We start from the raw sequence: 27,889 nt of genomic DNA on the forward strand, positions 1-27,889 counted from the left end.
TGGCAAAGGATTCTTTCTTCTCCTTCACTCTGATGTACCATGGCTGTGAGTTCTTTCAAAGACAGACACAAAGGGTCTGGGGCTACATTCAGGCCTGAGAAGCTATTTCTGTCCACACTCTGTGATGTCTACACCTTCAGATGGGGAATGGGTTTCAGGGGTCTCTGACAGATACAGCTCATGCAATGATTTCTGGTCTGGTGCTGATCACCCTTCAAAGGATGTTATTTGGTTACGCTCCATAAAACTTGAGCCAGCCCATTGTTCCTTGTCACAACCTGAAATATGTTGGGAAAAATTTACGTGGCAACAAACACCACTTCCCTTCTCTGACTAAATCGCTCCTCTCATTTCATCCCCTGCTCCCTCTCTCCCAGCCCTAAGGGGCCTTAGTAGGGTGGCCTTGTCTGCCCTACAGGGGTTGCATTTCAAGTCGCTCAAGTGTTCTATTCTTGGTACACGACATGCCATTGCAAAAGCAGTTTCAGGCTCATAGAATTTTAGAAATGGGCCTAGTTTCCCAGCCGGATGAGGTGAGTGGGTGATGGGTGAAGAATCAGCCTTGATTGAATGCCTGTTGAGTGCCAGCCACTGTTGGCATTTATCAGTTTATTTAATCTTCTCATCAACTACTATTGTTACCCTCAGTTGCCAAGTGAAGGGAGTAGGCGGGAAGGTTAAGTGACTTGCCCAAGCCCACACAACCGGTAGGAGCCCCAATTCCAGGCCCTAGTTCCAAGGCTACATTCTTCCAGGCGGCCTCCAACTGGGTTGGTTAAGGGCTGAAAGGACAATGGGACAATAACTGAGGCCCGTATTGCCCAGAGTGTCCCCATCCCCCGTCCGGAGCTGAAAGAGGCCATAGACCGCTGCCTCCACATCTTTTCCTCTCCTTCGGGTTCGGTGACTCACGACCCTTCTTCCTCTCTCCCGGGATATGACCTCAAATTTCACCCCCTGCGAAATTTGAGTACACGTGAGTCAGTCAGTCGGCCTGGACCCATCAGAGCCCCGCAGCTGAGCTACCAGCCGACCTCATTCCTCTGAGCCCAGTCGACAGCTGACCTTACCCAGCCCTCTAAAGCAGTTTGCGGTCACAATTACCCCTCTCTTCACCCCGCCCCCATCGACATCAAACACGACCCATCTTCTAGCCCTCCTCCCCTTTCCCCGCCCACTCTGGGCTGGCCTTATCCAGTAGCGTCTGGGTCCCTGGACTAAGGCCGTCAAATGTAACCAATTGCTGAGGAGCTCTCTCCTAAGAATCCCGCCTCCACTCTGAGGAACAGCTTCGCTGATCAATGGATTCCCTCCTAGACGCAATGAGCGCGCGGGGCAAGTGGAGAAGCGGCTGAACTGCCCAATGAACAAGCGGTTTCCGTGGTTAGGGGCGTGGCAGAAGCCGTCGTCAGGGGCGTGGCGGCAGTTACTTGGGCGGGGCCGGTAGCGGCGGGAGCTGCACTGGCCAGGGGTTCCGGCTGTGTATCCATGAGCGCCGCTGGCAGCCAGGGAGCTGCAGGAACCGGACTGGGGGCGAGCTGAGCACCTGTAGTCAATCACACGCAGGTAAAGCCACGGCCGAGCGAGCTCCGCGGAGCGGGGATCGCACCCCGGGCCCGTCGAACCGAATCTCCGAGCCCCGAGGTCCCCGGCGTAGCTCGGCCCATCACGCCGCAGCCTGAGGGGATCCTCGGGGGCCTGTCATCTGGCGCCGTGGGGGTCCCAGGGGCTGGTTTGCCCAGTGGTGGGGACAGCCCAGATCGCGGCGGGGAATACGCCTTCCTGAGGCCCTTTGTCCCCTCCTGCCCGAGGAACCGAGGTTGGGGACAACCCCGACCGCGGCCTTTCCCCCATTGGTGCTCACTCCTGGGTCTTCAGGGGCCTGGGGAGGGGTCTGCCGGTTTAGGCTTGGGGAAGAAGGTCCGGGATCCGCACCTGGAAGGAGAGGGCCGAGGGGCCTGATTACAGCCCGAGATACCCGAGAGGCCTCTGTGTTTCTGGGCTCCAGGGGCGCACCCAGGACCAGTGGGTTTAAGTTCTAGGGAGGCAGCTTTTGACCCACTTGGAAGCACATTTACCGAGTTCGGCCCCGCGACCGGCACTGTTCTAGGCGCTTCGTGAGCTTTTCCCACAGCTAGAGCTGTCCAGCAGCGCAGGAGGCTGCCTGCCAGGCCGGGCAGCTAACGCCTCGACCTTGGCAATGTCCAAGCAGTGGCCTGATGACAGCCACCTGTGTGGGATGCTTAGGACTCCCAAGAGGACTGCATGACCCGTCTGTAAGGGCCTTCTCTACTCACAAATGCACTCTTAAGTGGCCTCTAATGCCTAGCTTGAGAAGAGTACTTCTGGGGGTCCATTAGGTTCCAAGTGGCTGTTGAATTCACCCATAATGAATTTTGAGGTTTCAGCTCTCAAGAGTGGGTGTTAGCAAAGAGTCTGGATTATACAAAAAAATAGAGGTTTATTTAGCCACTATGAAACTCCTTAATTTGAACTACCATGGACCGCTCTCTTAATCTTCCCAATCCCTCTTTTTCGTTGCTCGACTTCCAGTTTGTCAGTTTCACCTGCATTCCAGTAACCAAATCCAAAGGCATGTTCCAAGAACAGGCTCCACAGAGGGACCTGGAGAGACTGCAGGTTTGGCAGAGTCAACAAGATCTGTGCCCAGAGCTTTTCGAAGGCCGTTTCCTTACAGCCACATTAAGCAGAGTCCAAAAGAGAAATCCTTCACTACCCTCTGTCATTTGCCTGAATAGAGAGAACATAATAATCTTCTAAAGGTCAGGAGGCAGAGAAAGAATCTTAACACAACTTGCTGTGTGTTTTAGGATGAATTAATCTTTGAATATCTAGTCAGAAAGCAGTCCATATACAGCTGGTAGTCAGCACGGACTGTGACATTTTAGAGCTGAAGGCACCTTAGATAGAGCTCATCTCTATCTAAGTCTAATTAGGTAGACTCTAATTCAGTCTCCTCAATGCACAGGTGAGGAAACTGAGGCCTGGGGTGGTCACAGGGCTGGTTGGTCATCACAGGCCCATGACTAAGGGTTGATCTCTTGACTTTAGATCTAGCCAGTGCATGACTTATTTCACTCCAAGCTTAGTTTGCCCATTCTCAGTGTTTTAAGTTCTAGGGGAGTCCAGAGAGCTTAGGAGGACAGATTTTGGTGCCTGAGTGCCTGGATTTGAATCCCAGCCCTGCCTCTTACTAGCTGTGCAACCTTGGGCAAGCTACTTAACCTCTCTGTGCCTCTGTTTCCTCACCTCTAAAACAGAAATAATAATGATACTTATGTTAGAAGGTTGTTTTGAGAAGTGCATGGAGTTACTACATCTGAAGCATTTAGAACAGTACCTGGCACAGGGTAAGCACGATAGATTTGCCAGATATGATATTCTGTTGCCTTTTTATACATTTTTCTTCATATCCATCACCTAATACTCTATCAAGAGCTAATTTTTCCCCCATTCCCCTTCCCCCCACACCCCAATTCATTAAACATATTCCAGATTTCATTTTAACACAGACAAATGCAAGGGGTTTCCAAGTCACATTGCATTTTATATCTTACTTATTTTTCTGATTCAGGTAATTTAGTTTCTATGTTAGTTCCCCCTTGCAGTTACATTCTTCTTAGGCTCTGAACCTTTTACAATTATCTTTAAAAGCAGGCAGTGAGGGGTGGGAATCCCTCGAAATGGTAAAGTCCTGGATGATACCAGTGTCCATGGTGTCCTTCCAAATATGTATTCCCTCTCTTCAGCCCTCCTCCCAAGCGATGAGTGTGATGCAGCTTAATTCTAAATGGATGAACATTTTTAGATTAAGATTTTATGAGCCACTGTATTAAGTGCTTTTCGGAAGTTCAGGGATCGTGTGTCAACTGCATTTAAGGAAGTTACTTAGTCATTCGAGTAGGGGGAGCACCAGCAGCGCCTGCCTGGCCTGGCAGAAGCAAAAGTGTGTGACTGATCCGTGCTGGCAATCTAGCTGGTTCACTGGTTTATCTGCGTTTTTCCTGTTCTTTTCCAAAGCTTGAAATAAACCAGATGGCAAGTACAATGGAATGGCCTTTTTCCTCTCATTTTAGTCAGGGTCGTTCACTTTTTTCCCCGTTTTACTCTCACCTTCATTTCCTTTATCGCCTTCACGGGTCTGACAAATAGCCACTCTCACTGTGCCAGCCAATTCCTTTTTGATGAAAAGATGCCTGCCACTTTCATTTTTTGCAGGAATCCAGTCACCTTTGATTTTCTCTTCTGTTTTTATTTGTTTTCTAGATTGAACCAAAGATTATCACTTCATTAAATGGCACCTTCTTATGCTTTATTTTTCTTGAGTTGATTCTGAATTTAGGTTTTTGTTTAAGCTGTTCTAGAGATCAGCCATTTTAGAATAATAGTTTTCATTTCTTTGCTTGTGTATTAATATGGGCCCCTTTCTCTCTTTCTCACTCTCTTTTCTCAACATTTTGGTGGAAGGGCTTCTCATTTGCTGTTACTCGTTGCTTTGAGCATTTACACCTTTTCCTGGTAATCTCTGGCAGGACCCATAACCTCTGTAGTGGTTCTCACTGCCCTTGTTCAGAGCTCCTGCCCCAAGCAGGAAATAATTTCTTTGGTCTTATGGGAGACAGGGGTAGAGTCTGTCTTATTTTTTTGCCTAAAATCTGGCTCTTTTAAAAGCCCTGGGAGAGAGACATTTCCAATATAATTGAATTTTGTGTGGCAGAATTTCTACCATGACCTACAGCTTACAGTATTCTCATTTTTATTGCATTGTGAGTTTTGAGTACTCCATGACCAGTTTCAGAGTATAGATAATGTGTGGCATGAGGTGCTTAAGCCTTTCTGTTTCATCTTGGGCTAAGCTATCCCCAGGAACAGAGCATTGAGAAGTTCAGGGTGCCTCTTAAATGTGTCTGGTGTCAAGATTTTATAGCAGCTTTTCATGGTTCAGCCTTTTTGGCCAGTGTATGATTAGGACATTTTTAAGCCCTGTGCTGCTGTTTCTTTGTTGATACCATACAGGTGCTACATTATCTCCGTTCGGGATTTTCATATCTGCAGATTTATTTTTTGTTGTCTTGTCCAGGGCATCATATTTTTGGATTGAATATTTTCTGTTTGTAAAGTGGTAGATGTGGATAGATGATAAGCTCCACCGTTACCCCTGAAGCTTGTGGACTGGGGCCAGTTGGGAGAGGGGCTTGTTACACACCGACCCATTGTCTGATCTTTTACAATAAATAGCAGACAGGTGAAAAGCTTTTTAGAGAAGTGGAACATTGGTACCCTTGGATTTGTCTGGTTTCTGATTTTCTTTTGTTGTCTTTAAGTGGAAGTTCATTAAGTTCAACAAATTGAGCATCTGGTGTGTGCCAGGAACGCAGTTGACAAGATTAACAAATTAGTTTGGTTTGTTGCTTAAAAACTATTTTGTTTTAAAATTGTTTTTAATAGAAATTTAAAAATTTTTGAATTCAAATTTTAGTTTTTAAAAATAGGCAATACATTCACATGATGAAAGAAAATTTTTTAAAGGCACAAAAGGTTAACTAGTAAATACATCTCTGTACCGCTGACCCCTGATCCTCAGAGGCAACCAGCATTAGCGATTTCTTCATCCTCCAGAAGTGGTCTCTGAACTTCCAAGGGATTTTTTACATCTGTAAGCAAATTCGTTAAACATATTCTGTACACCACCCCTTTTTGCAGAAATGGTAGCGCACTGTATACATGCTATTTGGAACCTTGCCTTTTTCACTTAATATTTCTTGGCAGTGTGAAAAGAGCTTCCACGTCATTTTTTATGAAGGCCGTCTATTTTAGATATCTGTTTTCTGTTTCTAAGGATGCTAAAAAACAATCTTATTTAGGCAGCAGCTTTGCTGGAGATCTTAAAGATCTTGTGGATATTTGGAGGCAAATATTTTTCTTTTCTGTGAGAGGCTCGGGGAGGTGCAGGGGAGCTTCTAAAGGTCAGCTGTGAAGGCAGAGCTGGGGCACTGGCGAGTGAGGAACGTGTTGGTCCTTGGGCCCTTCGCCTTGCCGTCTGTGCAGAATGTGCTAGCATTTCCAGGGGAAGTTTGCTGTTTGCTCTCTGTTCTCCAGAGAAGCTTCCTGGCCTCCCCAAGTCACATTTCCAGCATCTTTTTTCATTTTTTTTTTGAGACAGAGTCTCGCTCTTGTCGCCCAGGCTAGATGGAGTGCAGTGGCGCGATCTCAGCTCACTGCAACCTCTGCTTCGCGGATTCAAACAATTTTCCTGCCTCAACCTCTCAAGTAGCTGGGATTACAGGCACATGCCACCACACCCAGCTAATTTTGTATTTTTAGTAGAGACAGGGTTTCACTATGCTGGTCTCAAACTCCTGACCTCAGGTGATCCTCTTGCCTCAGCCTCCCAAAGTGCTGGGATTACAGACGTGAGCCACCGCGCCTGGCCTCATTTCCAGCATCTCTGTTGCATCTCATCCCGTCTCCTGCACCACAGCATCACTCCACTTGTCCTGCCTTTGGGCATCCAAGAGGAAGCCTGCCCTTTGTCACAGCACTTTCTGTTTGGGTAGCTTTAAGTGTCTCACCCCTTCTTTTCTCTCATCCCAGGAAAAACCAGCTCTCACACGTGCTCCTCTGTAAAGCGTCTTCCCCAAGCCCACACATAATTTTGTTGCTGTCCTTGAAAGTATTTCCCAAGATCTCCAAACCGCTTTAGACTTCCAAGGTCTGAGCCTGACCTGGCCTCGCTAGCAAAGGCTTGCACTGATGCTGCCTCTAAGAAGAAAGTTTTCAAGGTTCTTCGTATTTGAACTTTCTATGGCTAGGCTTGTGTTTAAAATAACCACACTGATTTAAACATGGTCTTATAGTCTTCAGTGGCTCCCAGGTCTTGCCTCTTGGGTTTTTTTTCCTCTTTCCTTTGAATGTGCTTTAACCTTCATCTTGCTTTTATTTACCTCTGAGTCTGGTTTAGAGCCACCTGGCAATTAAATGGAATCTTTAGTCTATTAGTCTAATCTAGAGTCCTTACCTTCTGGCCTTTGCTCATTGCAGAGCACCCACATTATTAGTCAGTTGTACCACAGATACTGTGTTACATAAGGTGAGGAGAGGGAGGTGGTGTTATCATTTCCACTTTTTTCCAGGCTAGAGTGCAGTGGCCCGATCACGGCGCACTGCAACCTCTGCTTCGCGGTTCAAGCGATTTTCCTGCCTCAGCCTCTCATTTGATCTTGGATAAAGGAGAAGCTTTGAAAGATTGCCTCCCTGTGTGCACAGTCACTGTAGGCATGTATTTGTGTACTGTTTACTTAGTCATGTCAATGAGGGCAATAAAAAACAAAAATCAGGAAGCCCAACATGGATTGCTACCTTTTGATTCTTTCAAATAAGGAAATACAGCAGTGCTGTAGTCACAGCACTTTGGGAGGCCGAGGCGGGCAGATCACCTGAGGTCAGGAGTTTGAGACCTGCCTGATCAACATGGTGAAACCCTGTCTCTACTAAAAATACAAAAATTAGCTGAACATGGTGGTATGCGCCTGTAGTCCCAGCTACTTGGGAGGCTGAGGCAGGAGAATCACTTGAACCCAGGAGGCAGAGGCTGCGGTGAGCCAAGATCGCACCACTGCACTCCAGCCTGGGCGACAGAGCAAGACTCTGTCTCAAAACAGCAACAACAACAAAAACAGAAACAAATAAGGAAATACAAAAGCCCTGTCATCTAAAAAGATATTTTAGCTTGGGTGCGGTGGCTCATACCTGCAATCCCAGTACTTTGAGAGGCCGAGGCAGGTGGATCACTTGAGACCAGGAGTTCGAGACCAGCCTGGCCAACATGATGAAACCCCATATCCACTAAAAATACAAAATATTAACTGGGCATGGTGGTGCACACTCACAATCCCAGCTACTCGGGAAGCTGAAGCAGGAGAATCGCTTGAACCCAGGAGGCGGAGGTTCCAGTGAGCCAAGATTGAGCCACTGTACTCCAGCCTGGGTGACAGAGCAAGACTCTGTCTCAAAAAAAAAAAAAAAGGAGATATTTTAGCACCAAAAATGTTGGAAGATCAGTATCTCAGATTAAAGAGCACCTTCTAACCAGGACATATTTAGCTTACTAAAAAGGTTGAGTTAATGGCCATTGAATTATGCTGTTTGGGAGGGCCTAAAGTCGAGGATTCTACTCAAGGAGAGGTTCCTCTTTTGCAGTTTCCTTAAACAATGCTGGTTACTCTTTTTCTGGGAAACCAGGCCATTGATTTAGTTTAGTTAACCTAACCGCAGCAGCATTTGGTGGGGCTTTGCGCCCAGTTTTTCAGGTGGTACAGACTACACAATGTTGATATGCAGTTGTAGCACCTTATAGTGAGGTGAACTGATATTGGAAATTGTTCTTTGACTCCTGAAGTCTGGATTTGTCATGTCTGAAGTGCCACATTTTAGTTCTTAAGGACTGAGGAGTGGGAGGGGGCTGAGGTGAGACCCCAGCAACCCGCTGGAATTAAGTAAGGCTCTTCAGTGGTATTTACACATAAGTTCTTTGGAAGCATGTACTTAAACTTACTTACTTAATCCATGATTTAGTATCCCGGTAATGGCCCAGATGGCTTCTGAGATACAGCATGACCTCTCTTCCGTGTCCCCACCACACTTTTTGCTTTCCTCCTGTAGCACCATCATGTTCATTTTGTGCTATGGATTTCCCATTCCAGGGCTGAGGATATGTCCTTGAGGTTCCTTGGGTTCTCATTAGATTACAAACTCAGTCTTTTTGGTTTCGTGTTAATGATAATTGAAAATGTTTTACAAGCCTGTCCTGGAATGTTGGGATACCTAGTTATAATATCAAGGTGCACCCACACAGTGGGTGCCTCCCCCGTTTGTATGTGAATTTCAGTGCCTCCCCCGTTTGTATGTGAATTTCTGATGAATCGAAGCCAGGTAAACCCCACTGCAGAGAAAAATACATAGATGAACTTAGCGCAGAAAAGATATGAGAGCATCAAGTGAAGTCAAATGATACCACACAGCACTGTGTAAACGAAGGCTGTAGCCGTGGTCCCAGCGAGAAAAGGAGTGTGAGAATGGACTTGTCACACTGTACCTGGCAGTGTAGGCTCTCGGGATCCATAAAACCTGCCCAGGCGTAGGCAGGACCATACTGACATTGTCTGCAGGTATTTCAGGTCTGAAAAATGGCATTAGTCTCATTACATTAATATAGCTCATCTGAATTTTACTGTTTGAGTACTTTTATGTTTTTATAAATGTGCTTGGATCTCTGTAATCGTAAAAGTGCCAAAGGAAGTTTATGCTCCATACTGAGTACTATTTGTACTGTTTGTGCATTTGAAGAACTAGTATAATAAATAATAGTTGGATAAAAGTAGTTTAATTTAAATTTAAGAATCGAACACAAAGTAATGTAACCAGGGGCATCTGGCAGGACTAGTTTTTCCCCTCGGAGGGAGCCATTTGGTACCTGAGTTTGGTACCTGAAAGACCCCAGTGCAGGAATCGAAGCTCTGGGAGGCAGACAGAGGTTTCCAGTCATGTTTGTGTCATTCATATGGCTCCTTTCCATGTGTTGAACATTTTAGAAATATTGGCTGAGTTGAATAGTTAGTTGACATAATTGTTTTTCTGCCTTGAGGTCCTGTCTGTTCAGACCCTGAAAGTGATAAAGTTATTTGGAGAACTTGAGAAACATTCCCAAAGAGAGTGACAAAAATTACTTATGGGTTTGGGAAAGGCACTTTACAGGGGAGCAGGTATAAGTCATCACACCCGTTTGTACGTGCAGCCAACACTTACCTTCTACATTAATGAAAGGAGGACTTCCAAAACTAATTTCTCTGTTTCTTTTTGTTTCTTTATTTTTGGAGTGAGTGATAAAGTTTTCTTGTTGATATTTGTGTGACCTAAACTCTTGCCAGAATTGCAGTAGCTGGCAGCAGCCTCAAGTTTATTTTCCATAGGCAACTCATCAGCCCAGGGACAGTAGAGGCTTGATCGCAGCTGAAAGTTGGGATGAGCTTGGGCCTTAGTGACTAGCAGGACTGTTTGTCATATTGCTAAATAATCACTCATTCATTTATTAGCTTTTTATTCTGGGAATTTTAAAGATATACAGAAGTAGAGAGAATCATATAGTGAACCTCCATGCCCCACAAAAACCCATCCCCAGCTTTAACAATAATCAACTCATAACCACTCACATTTACTCTGTCTTCCTACCTACTTCTCCCAGCTCACATTAATTTTGAAATAGATCCCAAACATCATATAGTTGCATCTATAAATATTTCCATGATAATTCTTAAACATAAAGACTTCTTTATTAAACACCCATTATTACTCTTTGAAAAATTAACACTAATCCTTTAATATCATCAAATATCATCATTGTTCAAATTTCCAATTGTTTAAAAATGGCATAAGTGTTTTCTCCTTAAGCTTAATTTTTGTGAATTAGGATTCAAGTAAGGATTAGACGTTATGATTGATTGCTCTACCATTTGTGTCTCTTTTAAGCTACAGATCCCCTTTTCTTTTCTTTTTTCTTCTTTTCCCTGTAATTTGTTGGAGAAACTGGGTAGTCTGTCCAGTAGAGGTATTTGCTTACTTTTGACAGATAACGCATTCATGTGTTATAACATTCAAAAGGTACAACATAGTAAAGAGTGGAAAACTTCCTCCCAAGAAGCAGTCAATGTTACTAGTATCTTGTATATATTTTCAGAGATCTTTTATGTGTGTCCCAGCAAATGTGTATGCATCTATATTCTTTTTCTTTCTTCTTTATGTAACTGGTAGCATATTGTACATGTTGTTCTGCTCCTTGTTTTAGTCACTTAACATGGAATTATACATGTTAGCAAATTTCTTGTTTTTTCTTTTTTGAGACAGTCTCACTCTGTCACGCAGGCTGGATTGCAGTGGCAGGATCTGGGCTCACTGCAGCCTCCACCTCCTAGACTCAAGTGATCCTTCCACCTCAGCCTTCCCAGTAGTTAGGACTACATCACACCCAGCTAATTTTTGTGTTTGTTGTAGAGATGGGGTTTCACCATGTTGCCCAGGCTGGTCTCAAATTCCTGAGCTCAAGTGATCCACCCACCTCGGCCTCCCAAAGTGCTGGGATTACAGATGTGCGCCACGGCACCCAGTCAAATTTTAGCAAATTTCTACATATATTGTTAGGCATTCTATTACTTTTTCTCATGTATCCAATTATATCATTACTATTTCCTAAAAATTGAGGGACATACAATATTCCTAGGATTATGTGATTGTGCTAGAGTCTTCACAGCTGGGAAATGTTCTTTTTTCTCATTCGGAGAATGAGAAAAATTCAGAGTTCAGCAGGCATTTATTGAGCTCTTTCTCTGCTGGATGCTGTGCCAGACACTCTGCTCTGAGGAGTTTCCCTGGGGCCTGAACACCCTATGCCCCACTATGGGCCATAGAGGAGGCTTTCCACAATGCTAACTGAGCTTCCAGCCCCTTCCAGCTCCTTGTGTGGCCTAAACTGTATTCACACTGTAGACATTAGCTTCTCAGATTCCAAATATCCTGGCTGCAGTTCCCTCCTCTATTCTGATCATGTGAATAAAGTGCTTGCTGATTCTTGTGAATGATGTTGACAAATGTACCCTTCTAAATAGTGGGATGATGGAAAATGCCAAGTAGATTATAGCCAAGGATATTTTTCCCAATTTAGAAAACATAGTTCCTTTCCCTCCATCTATCATTAATTTCACCCATCAGTCTATTTATTGACTCTGCGTAGAAATTCTGGATGTTGCACTGAAATCGCAAGAGAAATCAGCACTTTGCCACAAAAGAGCTTTTAAGAGGAATGCAGATTTCTTTAAGTCTCTTATGGCTGAGCAGAGAGGCCTTATGGAGCTTCTGTAAGGCTGAAGTATCAAGGCTGAAGTGATCAGAATCCATCCAGCTCTGCAAACAGCTTATAAGATGGATGGGTGCCTTGCTTCTCTGTATTCCTAGAGCCTCACCAGGGCCTGGCACAGGGAGGGCCCCTGGGCCTCAGTTTCCTTGCTTGCATTAATAGTAACTCACAGCAGTTGTGAGCACCAAATGAGGTAATGTCTGAGGATGCACTTTGTCAGTAAGTTAGGCATTCAATCTTCACTGTCAGCACAAATGCATTCTGTGACATGTTTGAGGAGTAAATGAGGTAATGTATTAAAATCACAAACACTTTATAAACGATAGAGCTATACAAGTAGGACATTTTCTTATCATCTAGCTTTGTTCCTTCACTTAAAGTTATCATGATTTGGCCAGGCTCAGTGGCTCATACCTGTATAATTCCAGCACAGTGGGAGGCTAAGGTGGGAGGATCACTTGAGGCCAGTAGTTGGAGACCACCCTAGAAAACATAGTGAGACTCCATCTCTGCAACAACAACAACAAAAAATTTTAATTAGCCAGGTGTGGTGGCACATACCTGCAGTCCCAGCTACTCGGGAAGCTGAGGCAGGAAGATCACTTGAGCCCAGGAGTTCAGAGTTTGCAGTGAGCTATGGTTGCACCACTGCACTCCAGCCTGGGTAACAGAGCAAGACCTTGTCTCTATAAATTTAAATAAATAAAAGGCGGGGTACAGTAGCTCATACCTGTAATCCCAGCACTTTGGGAGGCTGAGGCAAGTGGATCACTTGAGGCCAGGAGTTCAAGACCATCCTGGCCAACATGGTGAAAAATATAAAACTAAGCTGGGCATGGTAGTGCACACCTGTGGTCCCAGCTACTCGGGAGGCTGAGGCATGAGAATAGAATTGCTTGAACCCGGGAGGTGGAGGTTGCAGTGAGCCAAGATCATGCCACTGCACTCCAGCCTGGGCAGCAGAGCAAGACCCTGTCTCAATAAATACATAAATAAATAATAAAGATACAGTGATTTAAAGATAACAGTATCAGAGCCAAAGAACAATACTAGATTCTAGGATGAGAGTCTTTACCCTAACTTATGGTTCACAGATTTAATATTTTGTCTGGGCAGCCAGTAGAGGAGCTTATGGTCTGGAATGGGAGAAGGAACATGTGTGTGACCCATATGTTACCTGTAGAAGACATTTAAATTAGCATTGGTCATGATTGCTCGCAGGCAAGTCAAGACCAGAGTAACCAGGCTTAAGGACCCAGACATTTGGCTCTGGACTGGGATCTTCCAGCCTTGGTGAATGAAGTCTCTCCTTTGTCTTCTCTGGTGAGCACACCACTCCCAAGTTCACATTGTGTTGTTAATTTGTTTTTTTTTGTTTTTTTTTTTTTTTTTAAGAGACAGGATCTTACTCTGTCACCCAGGCTGGAGTGCAATAGTGCAATCATAGCTCACTGTAGCCTCAATCTCCTGTGCTCAAGTGATCCTCCCACTTGCCCAAAGTCACACAACTAGTAGGTAGTGTAGCTGCAGTTCAGGTCAAATCTGTCTGTCTCCAAATCCTGCAAGTAGCCTGTCTACCCCATCACCAATGCACATCTACAGAAAGCATTTCAATGAAGCAGAAATCTTTGTAGAACTATTTTTCCATTTTCCTTAGATGTTAAAAAGGAACCTTATTGGCCAGGCAAAGTGGCTCACGCATGTAATCCCAGCACTTTGGGAGGCTGAGGTGGGTGGATCACGAGGTCAGGAGTTCAAGACTAGCCTGGCCAACATACTGAAACCCCATCTCTACTAAAAATACAAAAACTTAGCCAGGTGTGGTGGCGGGCACCTGTAATACCAGCTACTCGGGAGGCTGAGGCAGGAGAATCGCTGGAACCCAGGAGGCGGAGGTTGCAGTGAGCCAAGATGCGCCATTGCACTCCAGCCTGGGTGACGGTGCGAGACTCCATCTCAAAAAAAAAGGAACCTTATTTTATAATTTCACCAGCCTCTTAATCTAGGTTAAACTACAGTTAATTGTATTGAGTTTTATATTTTCTGGACCAAATAAGCTCATGTCAGTTGGAAAATACCACAGACAATTTTGTTGCATTGTACGTTTTGGAGAGAATAGCAGAAATCATGAGTCTTCTAATGGTATTTTAGTATTTAGCTGAACGTCAACAATCAATGGGTAGATTTCCATCTGCCTTCTATTTGCGGGCCTTTCCTTTCTTCTGCTACCTCCAACATCCTGTTTTAGCTTTGAATATATTTCTTTATTTGTGAGACAGCAGTTTCTGGAGTAGATCTTTGAGCCCAGTGAGATGTTCTTGAGACAAATGGGGAAAGTGTGAAAGAAATATGCCTTGGGACAGTAACTCCTCTGAGCAGTGGAGAGTGAAAACTCTCATTTTTGGATGGATAATTATTTGCTTGAACTTTGAGATGTTCTTTAAATATCCAAAAGCTGCTGACAGCCCAGGCCACAGTGAGTTTTCTCTCCTGATGTACAGTGGCATGGCAATTACTCATAAAGGCCTGTACCTCTCAGCCTAATGTAATAATCTGGTAAAAAACTTCTGTTCAGAGAACCACAATGATGATGCTTTAGGTTAATGCCACAGACTTAGTCAATTAGTAAATACTTACAGTGTCCACTATGCACTCAACACCCTAAATTTAAATTTGTGTAGAATTTAAACATGAGGATTGAATTACAAGTACATAGATCAGAACCCCCAACAGAGATGAAAGAGATATGAATCATCACTTTTATGTAAAGAAGAGACTAGCAAATGTTCTAGTTATAAAGGGTGGTTACATAGTGTGAAGGTGAGAAATAGTATGATTTTTAGGGCCTGGAGAGGATGGGCCCCCAGTGAATATCCTTGTATGGTTCAGCAGGTTGTACAAAACTAGTTAGATGCCATCAAGGGCTTGCAGTGGGGCTCAAATGGTGAACGTCAGTGCTTGTCCAACATCGCCATGGGTCAGGTTACTTGTAGCCAAGTAAATGCTTCTCACACCTGTGGCCTCACTTCAGCCCCTCACATGAACAACAGTGCACAGCCCTATGCGCACAGCCGAGGCAGCACCTGTGTGGCATCATTTTCCAGGCTGATGTCTGGAATTCCCCTTGTAAGCAAAGCACTGAAGCTTCATTCCATAATGACTCACTGCCACTGCTCCGAAACACATCCCTCTTGTCCTGTCTGCCCATTTCCTGACCGCCCAGCATTCTTGGGCCTTGGCTTAACTGTGAGCCCAGCCTGACGTCTGCATCCACCCCTCCTTCTCACCTTCTCTTCTGTTCCATCTCTTCCAGTGGTTCCTAGCTTTGAGTCCACCTCCTTCTTCTTTCTGTCTCCTTTGTTTGAACTCCTCCAGTATTTATAGTTAGTACTTCAGAGTTTAGTACTTCATTATATACAGGTTTGTTGTACTATTTTCCAATTGTTTCATGGATGTTATATATCATACTTCTTTCATAGCCCCCACAGAGGTTAGAGTGATGTCTTTCGTCCCTATGGGGAGTGAGGTGGAATGTCAGGAGGGCGTAGTTTGCAAAACATCCCTCCCAGTGGTATTGATGCCTTTTCGCAGGTTCTGTCCTCTTCATTTGCAAGCCACTGCTTTATCCACGAGGGTGCTCCCTACTTATGCCAGTGAACTAATTTTTGGTAAGTGGGGTAATTTTCTTTCCTAATCTCAGAGAAATATTTCTGCCATTTTTTATGAAACCATCTTCCTTGATGGCCAGTTCCTTGCCTCCCAGGAAACTGATGAGGAGGCAAGACAAATGTACTGGGAAAGCCCAGCGGAGGAAGAGCTCCTGAGGAGTGAGTGGCGTAGCTATCTGCTTCATGTGGGGCGCTCCTGCTCTGTAGTGTAGAGTATTTTTTAGGTGGACTAGAGGTGGACTCAGAGCAAATGCCTGCCTGATACAGGCAACGTTTGCACAAAAACCAAAGGAAGAAGCCTGCTGGTAGGCTGGGGGTGGCAGGTGGGATTGCCCTTGGGCTTTAAAGAAGGCTGAGAAAACTTACTTCTGGAGTGGGAGGCAGGAGGAGTGAGGCTTGGAACAACAGTGGAGTGTTTGTGGTGGACGGACGGGAGAGAGGAACGTTTGAGGGCGTGAACTTACTTCTGTCTCTTTACTTGAAAACGCAATCCACTGAGCTAAGACCCTAAAATACATCAACCCAGAGGGCTTCCTTTCGAGGTTTTAGTTTTTAGATCATTCAGTATCCTCAATGCAAAGATGTGATAAAGCCAAGCTCAGGACTACTTGGGGACCAATTCTCATCCTCCTCATGTGTTACAATTCCTTAGCAGTTGTTTTAAAACTAACATTTTTCTAATCTTGAAATATTTAATGAAGCAGCTTTCTGCTAAAGAGCTGAAAGCATTTTACGAACCTTATCTTGAGGCTAGCTGTGCACACCACAGCAGGACTGATGGCGGAAGCTGGGCAAGGCTCCCTGGAGGCCTAGTGTTGGGCTGGCAAGTTCAGCACCAGATAGGTGCCTATCTCACAATATCCCTTCTTCATTTCAGGCACAGATCAGTCCTTCATATTTATCTGGATTTAGCTGGTAGCATTTGTCTCCTAAGACTTGGTCACAAAGGAATCCATGTGACCTTCAGGCCTTCTGCTCTAAACTGGCAGGAGATCCTGTTTCTACTCACAGCGTCCAAGGTATTTATAAAACAGAAATAAGTAAAGCATGCCTCAAAATGCTGTGCACACCATGTACTGTTGCCCCCAGAACCTTCTCTTGGTCTTGGAGGGCAAGGAGCAGAGAGTTTTTTCTGCTGTCTCTCCCTGTGTAACAGGGTCTGGTGGCCAAGCCCTGAGGGGCGCTATTGCTCCCAGGTGACAGAATTCAGCATCAGAGAGCCACACAGCTGAAAGAGATGGACGGGTGAGTGACCTCAGCTCTGCCCAGCTGGGGTGAGTGGGCCGAGCAAGTCTCTCCTTTGGCAAAATCATCTGGGCTTGTTCTCATCCCTGCTGAATTGGCAGGGAAGGAGAGGGGCTTGGCCCATTGGTCATCGGTCGGGTTTCCTCACAGATGCCTGCCATGGTGAAATGCAAGACTGTTAGAGTGATAATGGGCTGCACGTGTTAATGCTCTCATCATGGGCCCCACAGTGTGTATTAGCCAAGTACTGGGGGCACTGGGAGCCTTGGGAAACTAGAACGCTCAGGAACGGGGAGTCCCAGTTGTTTTTATTTTCTCGTTAACTGAGAGTAGCTGTAAGTCCTTTTCTGTTGCAGGTCTGGGTGAAACTTTCTTCTTTGCCTGCCTTAGGGAGTTCCACAGGGTGAGTGGTTCTTCAGGCAACGGCTATGCCAGGCACTGGGTCTTGCCCTCCCACCCCCATCTCCATTTCCTCCTTCCGGAAGCTTATTTCCAGACATAGAAGAGTGGGTGGCATCTGTGTGGTGCCCAGGACAATCAATCTGGTGATGCCCTCTTCTTCAGTTGTATCCTTCTCTTAAAAATTCCAGTAAACTAGGCACTTGAGCTCATTGGGTTCTGGTAAACTGCAATTTTGCTTTTGATATTACAGAATTTAATTATGGTATAGATTTTTAAAAATATGTTTAGGATAAATCTCACAATTCAAATGCCTGTTCTCTTAGAAAAATCTAGAACCTCCCTAGAGGAAACACCTGGCTTAAGATTCTTTTGTTTGTTCTCAGATATGGATTCATGGTTTCTCAGTGAAAGAGAAAACAATTTTGCCTGTGATTTTACTAAGTGCTTTACCCATTCATTCTCTCGTAGACCGTACTATTCTTTCAGCAGGGTTATTTGCTAGTGGCAGAGGCCAGCTTCCGTTCAGTATTTTAGTAAGGGCTCGTAAAAGTGCCCGATTAAATGTTCCTGTTTAACTGGTGACTCAGTCTTCAGACATTTTTAGTTTGGTAACTTTCTTTGTGGAAGCTCATGGGTTAGTAGCCATTCCTGACATTTAAATGTGAGGTTCACGTTTTCCTGCATTGGGTAACTTTACTCCCCCTGAGAACTTGTAGACTATTTTCTGAAATTCCAGCAGATTGAGTGTGTGACCTTATGACTTTGTGGAAGAAATATGGCTAAATAAAACTGTTATCACATGAGTAGGTTTGCACAGAAGACAATTTCAAGGTCTTATCTTGAATACAACAGAGGGCAACCTTGCCGTAAATACATTTAATTATCTGTCAATCCCTCCAATTCTCTTCTACTAACTTGTGTGTGACTTGATGATCCCTTCACCTTGTAGGACCTGGTTTGTAAGAGATGGACTGGATCAACCAGGGGCTTTATCCTTCCTTGTTATGGTAACCCACTCCCACCCTTTCAGGGCAGTCCCTGGCTTGAGTTAGTTAATGTTCAAAAATCAGTGTTTCTCAGCATCTCTGGAAAACAGGATTGGCCCTGTTGTTTCCAGGGCTTTCCCATCCCTTCTGGCTTGAGGTGGTGGTGGTGAGAGGAGGTCTTTTTTTTTTTTTTTTCTTTTAAACAATAGAGACAGAGTTTCTCCATGTCACACAGGCTAGTCTTGAACTCCTGGGCTCAAGCAATCCGCCCGCCTTGGCCTCCCAAATGGCTAAGATTATAGATGTAAGCCACTGTGCCCAGCCAAGAGGTGGTCTTTTAAAACCCAGCATATTGGCCAGGTGCGGTGGCTCACGCCTGTAATTCCAGCACTTTGGGAGGCCAAGGCAGGTGGATCACCTGAGGTCAGGAGTTCGAGACCAGCCTGGCTAACATGGTGAAACACCGTTTCTACTAAAAATACAAAAAATTAGCTGGGCATGGTGGCGGGTGCCTGTAATCCCAGCTGCTCCGGAGGCTTGAACCCAGGAGGCAGAGGTTGCAGTGACCTGAGATTGTGCCATTGCACTCCAGGTTGGGCAACAAGAGCGAAACTCCGTCTCAAAAACAAACAAACCCAAAGTATTTGAGCACCGTGAAGACTCTATCCCACAGAACCCTCTGTGGGAGGACACGCGGGCCTAGACCAACACTGATTCGCCGAAAGGTGGATCTGTGAGCTGCTGGCTAAGGTGCTCACTCACCTCATTAAACCTTACCTAGAGTGAGAACTGGGCCTGGTCGCCAGGAACTGTGCAGTTCCCAAAGCCTCCTGGCTGTGTTCTGAGGCTCTCCTATCCCATGGCAGTGAATGACTCAGAGGACACAAAGGCACAGCTCAGATGGGGATGGCTGGGCCTTCTCCCCAAAATCATCTTGGCTTGTTCTCGTCCCTGCAGAATGGCTTTTTTCCCCCTATGATGGCTCTGACTTCTTTAGTTAAATGGCAGATAAAGTGGGGAGAAGGTGGCCCATTTCCTCCTTACTTTCCCTCCAAGGGTATCATGTTGCCCACATTTAAGGCTGACCACTTTTATCTCGTGTAGCAAGTTCAATAGTGACCCTCCAAAATTTATGTCCATCTGAAACCAGTGAATGTGACCTTATTTGGAAATTGGGTCTTTGCAGATGTAATCAAGTTAAGATGGGGTTGTACTTTCATCTAAGTTGCCACCAAAGAGGCTGAAAAATCAGAATGACATGGGATGGAAACAGACCATGTTTTTGGGGCAGTGTGCTGTGGCTTTCTGCTGTCCTTCTCCTGACACCCTCACAGGGTACTTTGGGGGACAAAGTTTTATCTCAGGGCATTACAGTTTGCTGGGAGAGCCAGGCTAGGCAAGAGGGGATTTTTACCTGCAGGGAGGAATGGGTAGCCTTTCCATGGGCAGAAGAAGCCCCTCAGCAGGAGAGGGGTGGTGTCAGGAGGAGGGGTTCTGGCTGTGCACTGCCAAGGATGCATTTTAGCACAGAAAACAAGACCAATGCATCTTAGGACTGTTTATGGGACAAGATGATCCCCACTTAGTATCCAGTGATTTATTAAGTCTCACATGGTTCCATTTTAGAAGATATGGTTCCATTTTAGAAGAATCAAGAAGAGTATGTCCTGGGATTAATTTTAAACTCATTGGAGGAGGCCCAAGCAGTCAATCAGCTAGTGAGTTCATTGCTAATGAGACTTGTGTGTCAGTTAGGAAGGAGTATGTTTTGTGGTTGTTTCTATCTGTCAACTTAGGTTGTTTTCTGAGGCAAAATGGAGGAAAGTTTAATAATGGAGATGGTAATAGCAAATATTTTGCGGTAGTACCCCAAAATATTAAAAATACGGTAGTACTGTGTGCCAGGCATTGTTTTAAAATGCTCTTTATGTATTAACATGTTCAGTTTACAGATGGTGTTCAGAGGGATTAAGGAACTTGCCCCAGGACAAACACTGTAGCTGGATTTAGCACTGGCTGTATCACTGCAGGACTGGACCCTAAATGAAATTTACATCTTCAACCAGATGGAATTGGAACAGAGAAATCCTTTAGGGGTTTGGTTTGGTTTTCCTTGAAAGGTATTTGCCTTAGGACCCATAAGTATCAAAGCTTGTTATGTTAGGTCCTTGTGGGTTGCAAGGAAGAGAGATCTCCCCCTCCCCCAGATGTCTGTGTCCTCTGAGCTCCCTCACTTTGCTGATAGCTAAGAGAGGAAAGGAAAGGATGGTTCTGACAGGTGAATCACAGAGGCAAAGAAGCCAAGCCAATAAGTATTTATTCACAGAATGCAATTTGTATTATGTTAACAAGTCATCTGTGGGTGTTCATGTCAGTTAGCTATCATCTGAATTGATTGGAGCGTGTCTGAGTAACAAGGGGCCTTTCAGAAGGAAGTGGCAAACGGTCCCTTCAGCCACTAAGGACAGGAGCGTGGAACTCTTGAGTCATGAGAGGCAATTTGGGCATATTCTCTCACCATTCTAGAAGCTAGAAGTTTGAAAACAGGTTTTACAAGGTTGGTTCCTTCCTTAGGCTCTGAAGCCAAGACTATTCCCCGCCTGTCTCCTCTTCTGATGGTTACCAGCCATCCTTGGCATTGCTTGCTGTTAGATACGTGGCTCCAGTCTCCACTTCCATCTTCACGTGGCCTCCTCCCCTGTGTATCTGTGTCTTTGTATCCAGATTTCAGTTCTTCCAAGGACACCAGCCAGGGGTTAGGACCCCCTCCAACAAGTACGACTCCATCTTAACTTGATTACATCTGCAAAGACCCAATTCCAAATAACGTCACATTCACTGGTTTCAGATGGACATGAATTTTGGGGGGAGGGTCCCTATTCAACTTGCTACACCAGATAATGGGTTTCCTTTGTTTGGGATCTCTCTGCTCAGTTTGTTCGTTCTTTCCACACTGTAAGTTGTGTCCTGTCAGTGAATATTGGTGTTCCAAGGCTGAAAGCATCACAATCCCATGGAGGTGGAATGAATATGATGAAATTATTGGCACAGCTGAAAGAAAATATGTAACTGTTTAATTTATTTGAAGAAAGAACAAAGGCCCTGAGTGTTGTTAGTTCTTATGAATTTTACTGTGTAATCATCTATGAAGTAGGCAGAAAATGGCTGTTTTCTGTTACAAAGTACAGCGATAGTTTTTTCCTGTGCTCTTTAGCCAAGGACCGCAATTCTATCCCTAGAATCTCAGACATTTCTAGCTGAAAGAGAACTTTGGCATCATCTACTTCTAATCTAACCTTCTCATTTTACAGATGAGGCCTTTCGGGCCCAAAAAGGTTAAGTGCCTTGATTCAAGGTCATCAGCCAGGAAGGGGCAGAGCAGACACTAGGACCCGGGTCTCAGAGCCCCCAGACTGGAGCTTTTCCCAGTGCAGTGGTGGTTTCTCACTCTATCTGTGCCTCCATCTGAAAATAATGCTCTTAGCCATTATTAGAGGAGAGAGCAGGGGAGAGCAGAAAGAGGCGTTGGAGACACAGCTCAGGCCTTCACCTCTGGTGGAAATACCAGTCAAGCTTGTCTTGGAGACCAGGGGCAACACTGGGAGTTCCTTTAGTGACTACATGTTGGGCATTTGGCAGACCTTGGTTTCCTTTGTTAATGCAGACTGTAAATGGAATTCTGACTACCATTTACAGCACCTAAATCCCATTCATAAAATGGCAGGGGAGGTGTGGGCTAGCCGGCAGAGAAGGGATTGCCTCAGGGACACAGGAAGCCCAGCCCGCCATGGAGGTGGAGCTGGGCTTGGGGTGGGGTTAGGGAGACGCTTCCTTTTCATCTGCGACATACCCAGCCCTCCAGCTGTTCTGTGTGACTTCTTTTCCCTATCTAGGCTGCCTGATGTTCATTTTAACTGGATTTCACCTGCCTGGAAAGTGGGGAGGGCCACACAAAATAATACAATGGAATCGGAGTTTGCTGTATCTAGAACAAGTTCAGAATATTAATATTTAGTGAGAAGTCAGACTTAGGAAAAAAGAATACCATAAAACAAAATGCAGCAAGATAAAGTGAACGTGAAAATTTTTCTTCTAAAATTACTTATCTCCTCATTTAATACCTATGTATATGCACTGTGCATGCACACACTCATACTTACACATGCTTCTACATTTTACACAGTTGTTCCTGTATATCCTTGGGGAAATAGTTCCAGGTCCCCTGCAGATACGAAACCCACAGATGATCAAGTCTGATATAAAATGGCATAGTATTTGCATATAACCTATGCATACCTATATACATTAAATCATCTCTAGATTATTTATAATACCTATTACAAAGTAAATGATGTAAATAATTTGAATATTGTATTGCTTTTATTTAAATTTTTTTTCTTTTTATATTATCTTTTCTCTTACTTTTTTTCTTTTTTTTTTTTTTTTTTTTAAGACAGACTCTCACTCTGTCACCCAGGCTGGAGTGTGGTGGTGTGGCAACCTCCGCCTCTCAGGTTCAAGCGATTCTCCTGCCTCAGCCTGGGATTACAGGCACGTGCCACCATACCCGGCTAATTTTTTTGTATTTTTGGTAGAGATGGGGCCTCCCCATATTGGCCAGGCTCATCTCGAACTCCTGGTCTCAAGTGATCCACCCGCCTCGGCCTCCCAAAGTGCTAGGATTACAGGCGTGAGCCACCGCACCTGGCCTTATTGTTGTCTTTTTTTTTTTCAAAAATTTTCATCTGTGGTTGGTTGAATCTGCAGTTGAGGAACAACTGTACTTCATTCACTAAGGCTGGGTTCTAGATCTAGCTGCTCCATGGGCCTTCCTTGCTTAATTTTTTTTTTCCTGGACTGATTTTTATCTAAGCTTCTAAAGTACAGATAGCCTTAACATAAATTTCTTTTCTCCCGGGTTAAAATGAGAATTTACTTAACTGCCAACCTTCACCAGAAGGTTTTCTACCAGAAATACCAGCTAGGTGCACAGGAGATAGTCAGGTACTTAATTAAGCCTGCTGAAATGCCAGGGAGTATCCCCAGGGACATGCGGAAGTGATCTGTTCTTCAGGACTTCAGGTTGAAACCTTGGATGGAGGCTGTGTAGTTGGACCACAATAATTATAAATCTCTCATAGAGTTGCCTTCCCCGAATTGAATTGAATTTTAAAACCTTGGCATTTTTCGAGGGTTGAGGAAATTAATTCTCTACTGCATTTGCTATTTAAAAAAAGTTGTGGGAGGACATTGTCTGTCACATCACTCAAGGTCCCCTTACATAAAGTTCCACATTTTTTAAAAATAATTCTGTGCCAGATAAGCCCTGTTTCCACTGAGTATCTCTTATTGCCACTGGGCATAAGAGCACAATAAATGTTAGGTCTCTTTCCATTTTGGAAACCATAGGTCTGACTGGGTTTCCCTTTTCCCCCTGACAGTCAGAAAGCTCAGATAAATTAATTAAAGCATAATCACATGCAATAAAGCTTTATCACATACATAATTGTCGTGTATGTTGACATACATATTTTCCTTTCCAGTGTTTGAAAATTTCTCCTTAGATTTTCTTAGTTGCTGTTTTAAAGCTTTGTTCTAATAATAAAAATGTTGGTAGTCATTATGAATTTTGGGAAATAGAAAAAAAGAAGTCACCAATACTCTTATAACCCAGTGATTTTAGCATTCATAAAGATTTGAATGTATAATTTTCCTTCTGTATCTTTAGAAATTGCCAAGTAAAAGAGTCTAGAAGTCATAGTGGCTTCAACTGTTCATTCTCTCATGTAAAAGAAGTCCTGAGATAGGCAGTCTAGATCGGATATGGTGGCTCCATTAAGTTGTCAGGAATTCAGATTTCTGTCTGTCTGCCCTGCTGTCATCTTAATGGGGCTCCTAGAGAGAACTCAAGGTCACTTCATGGCCCAAGAGGGCTGTTAGAGTTGCAGCCATGTTTTCTGCATTCCAGGGACACAAGAAGGGTAAAGGGCAGACACAGGGTGAACTCCCTGCCCTCTAAGGAGCTTTCCCAAAAATTAGATCTACCCCTCCAGAGCTGACCAGAATTTAGTTACATGGACTCACCTAGCTAAGGGAAGCTGGGGTATATAGTTTTTTTCAGCTGGGCACATTTCCCAGGTTTCTGCTACTAAGGATGAAGGGGACACTTACTATCAGAAAGCAATCAGCAGCCTTACACATTTCCATATCTTTCGCTATGCATATAGATTCAGTAAGGGTGTTTTCTTGAAGCTGTCTCAAATAGTTTGTGGAAAGAGTTAAGGTATAAATAAACCTCAATGAAAATATCAATAAATAAAAGGCACTACATCTTGTTATCCTATCAGCTTTGCCACTCTGCCTTTCCATCATTTTTTCTAGGAATTTTTTATTTATATATATATATTGATCGTATATTTTTCAAATATTCGGTCAACACAGACCTTAGATGCTTTTCTCCAAAGGTTGCATATTCAGATGCTTACGGGGACCATTCAGGTACCATAAATTATTAAAGCGGGCCAGGGGTCAGTGTCGAGGACCCCACTAATAGGGAGTGGTGGGGACTGTGGCCACCTGGAGAGAGCTTGCGGGATGTGAAGGGGGCAGGCCTGCTCAGCTCTGTCCATTGTTGCCGTGTGAGAATGCTGGCCCTGTGTTGCCAAATCTTCTGATTTTATTTCCAAGAGAAACCAGAAATCTAGATTTTTATCTGAAATCTTCTGGTGTTAATAATATGGCAATGAATAAATTAATTTTTTTAAATACCAGCTGAATGCAACACTGCCCCATGGGCTGCCAGTTTAAGATCTTTGATCTGGTCCATGCCCTGTTTTTCATTTGGCAGCCAAGCCTGTGGGGTCAGGTGGCCTGCGATGTGGCTGAAGACTTTGCTCTTCCGGCCCCATCTCACCACAACCTGGTTCTCTATGACTAATTTGTCTCAGAATAGGGACAGATAATAATTGGAAGTTGGGCAAGACTGTTCTGAAGGTTAATTGATTCTTTCCTTCAGTGGGCTTTGATTTTCTTCTGAGGTCATTTTGGTGTGGTAGAATCAGAAAAAAAAAAAATTGGGCTTGAATCCCAGGTCTGCTGTTTACAGCTGTCTGACTTTGGGCAAACCTCTGGTGTCTCATGTGTGTCTCCTCCACCATCCATTTTCTTGCTTGCCTCTCTTTCTTTCTCTACTTACCTGCCTTCAAGTAGCACAGCATGGTGATTAAGAGGAGGATCTCTTGGGCCAGATATGGGTGCTGGCTTTTCTACCCACCAGCTGTATGACACTGGGCAAGTAACTTCAACTTTCTATGTCTCAGTTACCTTGTCTATAAAATGGGGTAATAATAGCATTTACCTCCTAGGGTATGGGAAGGATTAAATGAGCTAGCATATGTCAGGTTTGAAGAACAGAGCTTAGCACGTAGATAGTGCTGCATAAACATTGGCTGTTTCCCCCATGTTCTCTCTTTTGCTTCTGCCACTGTGGAAGCCATAGATCTTTTAGCAGCTTCTTGCAGTAGGCTCAGCTCAAGTCCCCCATCTCACAGCAAGCACTTTTAGCTTCTGGAGCTTCTCAGCAGCCAGCCTGTGGCCACAGTCTGAACTAGGACCCTACAAGCAATGCAATCTCCTACCCATTGCTTTTGGCCCTGTTCTGTTTCTGGTACTTTGTTTTTGAGCCCATTTGTGCCCTATTACTTTTCTCAGCTCATATTTTTTTCTGTCCCTGCTGTATGTTTGGAAGAGAACAAATAAGTCGACTGGCTGTGCTGTCTTGATCTCAAGCCTTGCTAAGTTATTTCGTTGGTCACACAGAGATGTTACCTGTCCTGTTAGGCATTTCTGGAGATTATGTTGTGAGATAAAGGTTCAAAGCAATGTGAATTGGCTTTAGCCAGAATTAGGAACACAGCAGAAAACTTGTCCTAGAAACCAGAGAGAGCCTGTCAGTCTTGGTGGATTCACAAAGCCTTCCCGCAGCAGGCTTGTTGAAAAGGCCAAACATTCAAGAGTGTGGCATACATGTTAATTAACGAAATTGTCTTTTCCCTAAAGACTTTAAATGCAGAGGAACTTAGACTGTGCTTATGTTTCAATTAAATTGCTTCTTTTTCATTCTTTAAAACATTACCATCCAATCTTTTTAGCTTTTAGGTTAGTTTGAATAAGAGATCTGACCTGACCGGCCCAACTGTACCACTCTTCAAAGAAAATTCGTATTTGCAGTGAGAAGAATAAGTAACATTGGTATGTATTGCTGAGACTCTTATTTTTGCTTCTCCTCCCTTTATGTTAGGAAGCAGTGAGTAGAAGTGGGAAGGGAAGGACTTACTTGTTTAATTCAATAAGTCCACCCCAAACCAACAAGGAAACTGGTAGAAACTACTTGCTGCATTACCCTGTTCTGTTTCCAACAAAGGTGATGAGGAAGAACTTCTAGTTCAGTTCCGTATTATCAGCATATAGTAGGAGAATTTCTGGTGGATTTTAGTTTTGGTCCTCTACTAGAATGTGGAGACTTAAAAGCCTATATTAACAAGCTGCATCATCTTGGACATTTGTTTAGCCTTCGTTTGGCGTCCGTGGCAGGGTTCGGACAAGGTGAGGAATGGCAACCACAGATTAAACCTACTGGGCATCTTAGTGCAGTGCTATGTACTTTTTTAGGCCACAGACCCTTTTTAGAGAATCTGATTAAAGCTGCGAACCCTCTCCCCAGAAAACTGCTCATGTGCACAAACTTTCACATGATTTCAGGGGGTTGTTAGACCGTAGGATCCCATAGGGAACCCACAGACCCCAAGTTAAGGATCCTTGTTTTAGGGGTTTATAGATAGCTTTCAGGGGAGATGACCCCAGGAGTGAGGAGAAGTGTCACCAGAAGTTAAGTAGTTTTTTGTTTTTGTTTTTGTTTTTTGTCGAGACAGAGTTTCGCTCTTGTCCCCAGGCTGGAGTGCAGTGGCGTGATCTTGGCTCACTGCAATCTGTGCTTTCCGGGTTCAAGTGATCCTCCTGCCTCAGACTCCCAAGTAGCTGGGATTACAGGCACGTGCCACCATGCCCGGCTAATTTTTGTATTTTTGGTAGGGACAGGATTTCACCATGTTGGCCAGGGCTGGTCTTGAACTCCTGAGCTCAAGTGATCTGCCCACTTTGGCCTCCCAAAGTGCACGATTACAGGCATGAGCCATGGTGCCCAGCCGAGAAGTTAAGTTTTAAGAAAACTGTCTCCTCACAGAAGTTCAGTGTACCTGAGTTTATATTCATGGTCTAGCCTTGATTTGAAATTGTGTCAGGTAAGTTTTTAAAAATCCTTGTCTCGCCCTGATGGTGGAAGACTAGTTACGGAGCTGTGATCTTTTACTTCCATTCATTACTGAATTGGGAATCCCTGCCAGAGATTTTCTGCCAAAGTGACCTCGAGTTTAGAAAAGGGTTTCTGAGTCCTCTCTGGACTTGCTGTAGGTCTTAGGAAAGTTCGGTGAGTTATACCCCAAACACAGTTGGTGGAGATTGTTTTGTTCTGCCTATCCTGTCTCTACCACTGGCTACCAGAGCTCTCATGATGACTGTTGTTAGCAGAGGCTACTTGAAACCATTCCAGGGGAAGCTGTTGCCATAGCTACCTTGGCTATGAGAGTTACCATTTTCTCTTTTTT

At 44.4% G+C, this 27,889-nt stretch overlaps 1 protein-coding gene across 2 annotated transcripts in view; it reads left to right on the forward strand.

The window, feature by feature from the left end:
• The first annotated feature begins 1,392 nt into the window (after positions 1-1,392).
• Positions 1,393-27,889, forward strand: part of ABHD2 (abhydrolase domain containing 2) — a 112,367-nt gene continuing 85,870 nt past the window's right edge. Inside the window, exons 1-2 of one of the 2 annotated variants that reach the window (XM_030814993.1) lie at positions 1,393-1,566; positions 26,378-26,477. The gene's annotated coding sequence lies outside the window, so the exon portion shown is untranslated. Of the gene's footprint in view, positions 1,567-25,284; positions 26,478-27,889 lie in introns of those variants that run through there. The other variant, XM_030814994.1, reaches the window with a different exon arrangement.

The sequence above is a fragment of the Nomascus leucogenys genome, chromosome 6, assembly GCF_006542625.1.
Source record: "Nomascus leucogenys isolate Asia chromosome 6, Asia_NLE_v1, whole genome shotgun sequence".
Lineage (NCBI taxonomy): Eukaryota > Metazoa > Chordata > Mammalia > Primates > Hylobatidae > Nomascus > Nomascus leucogenys.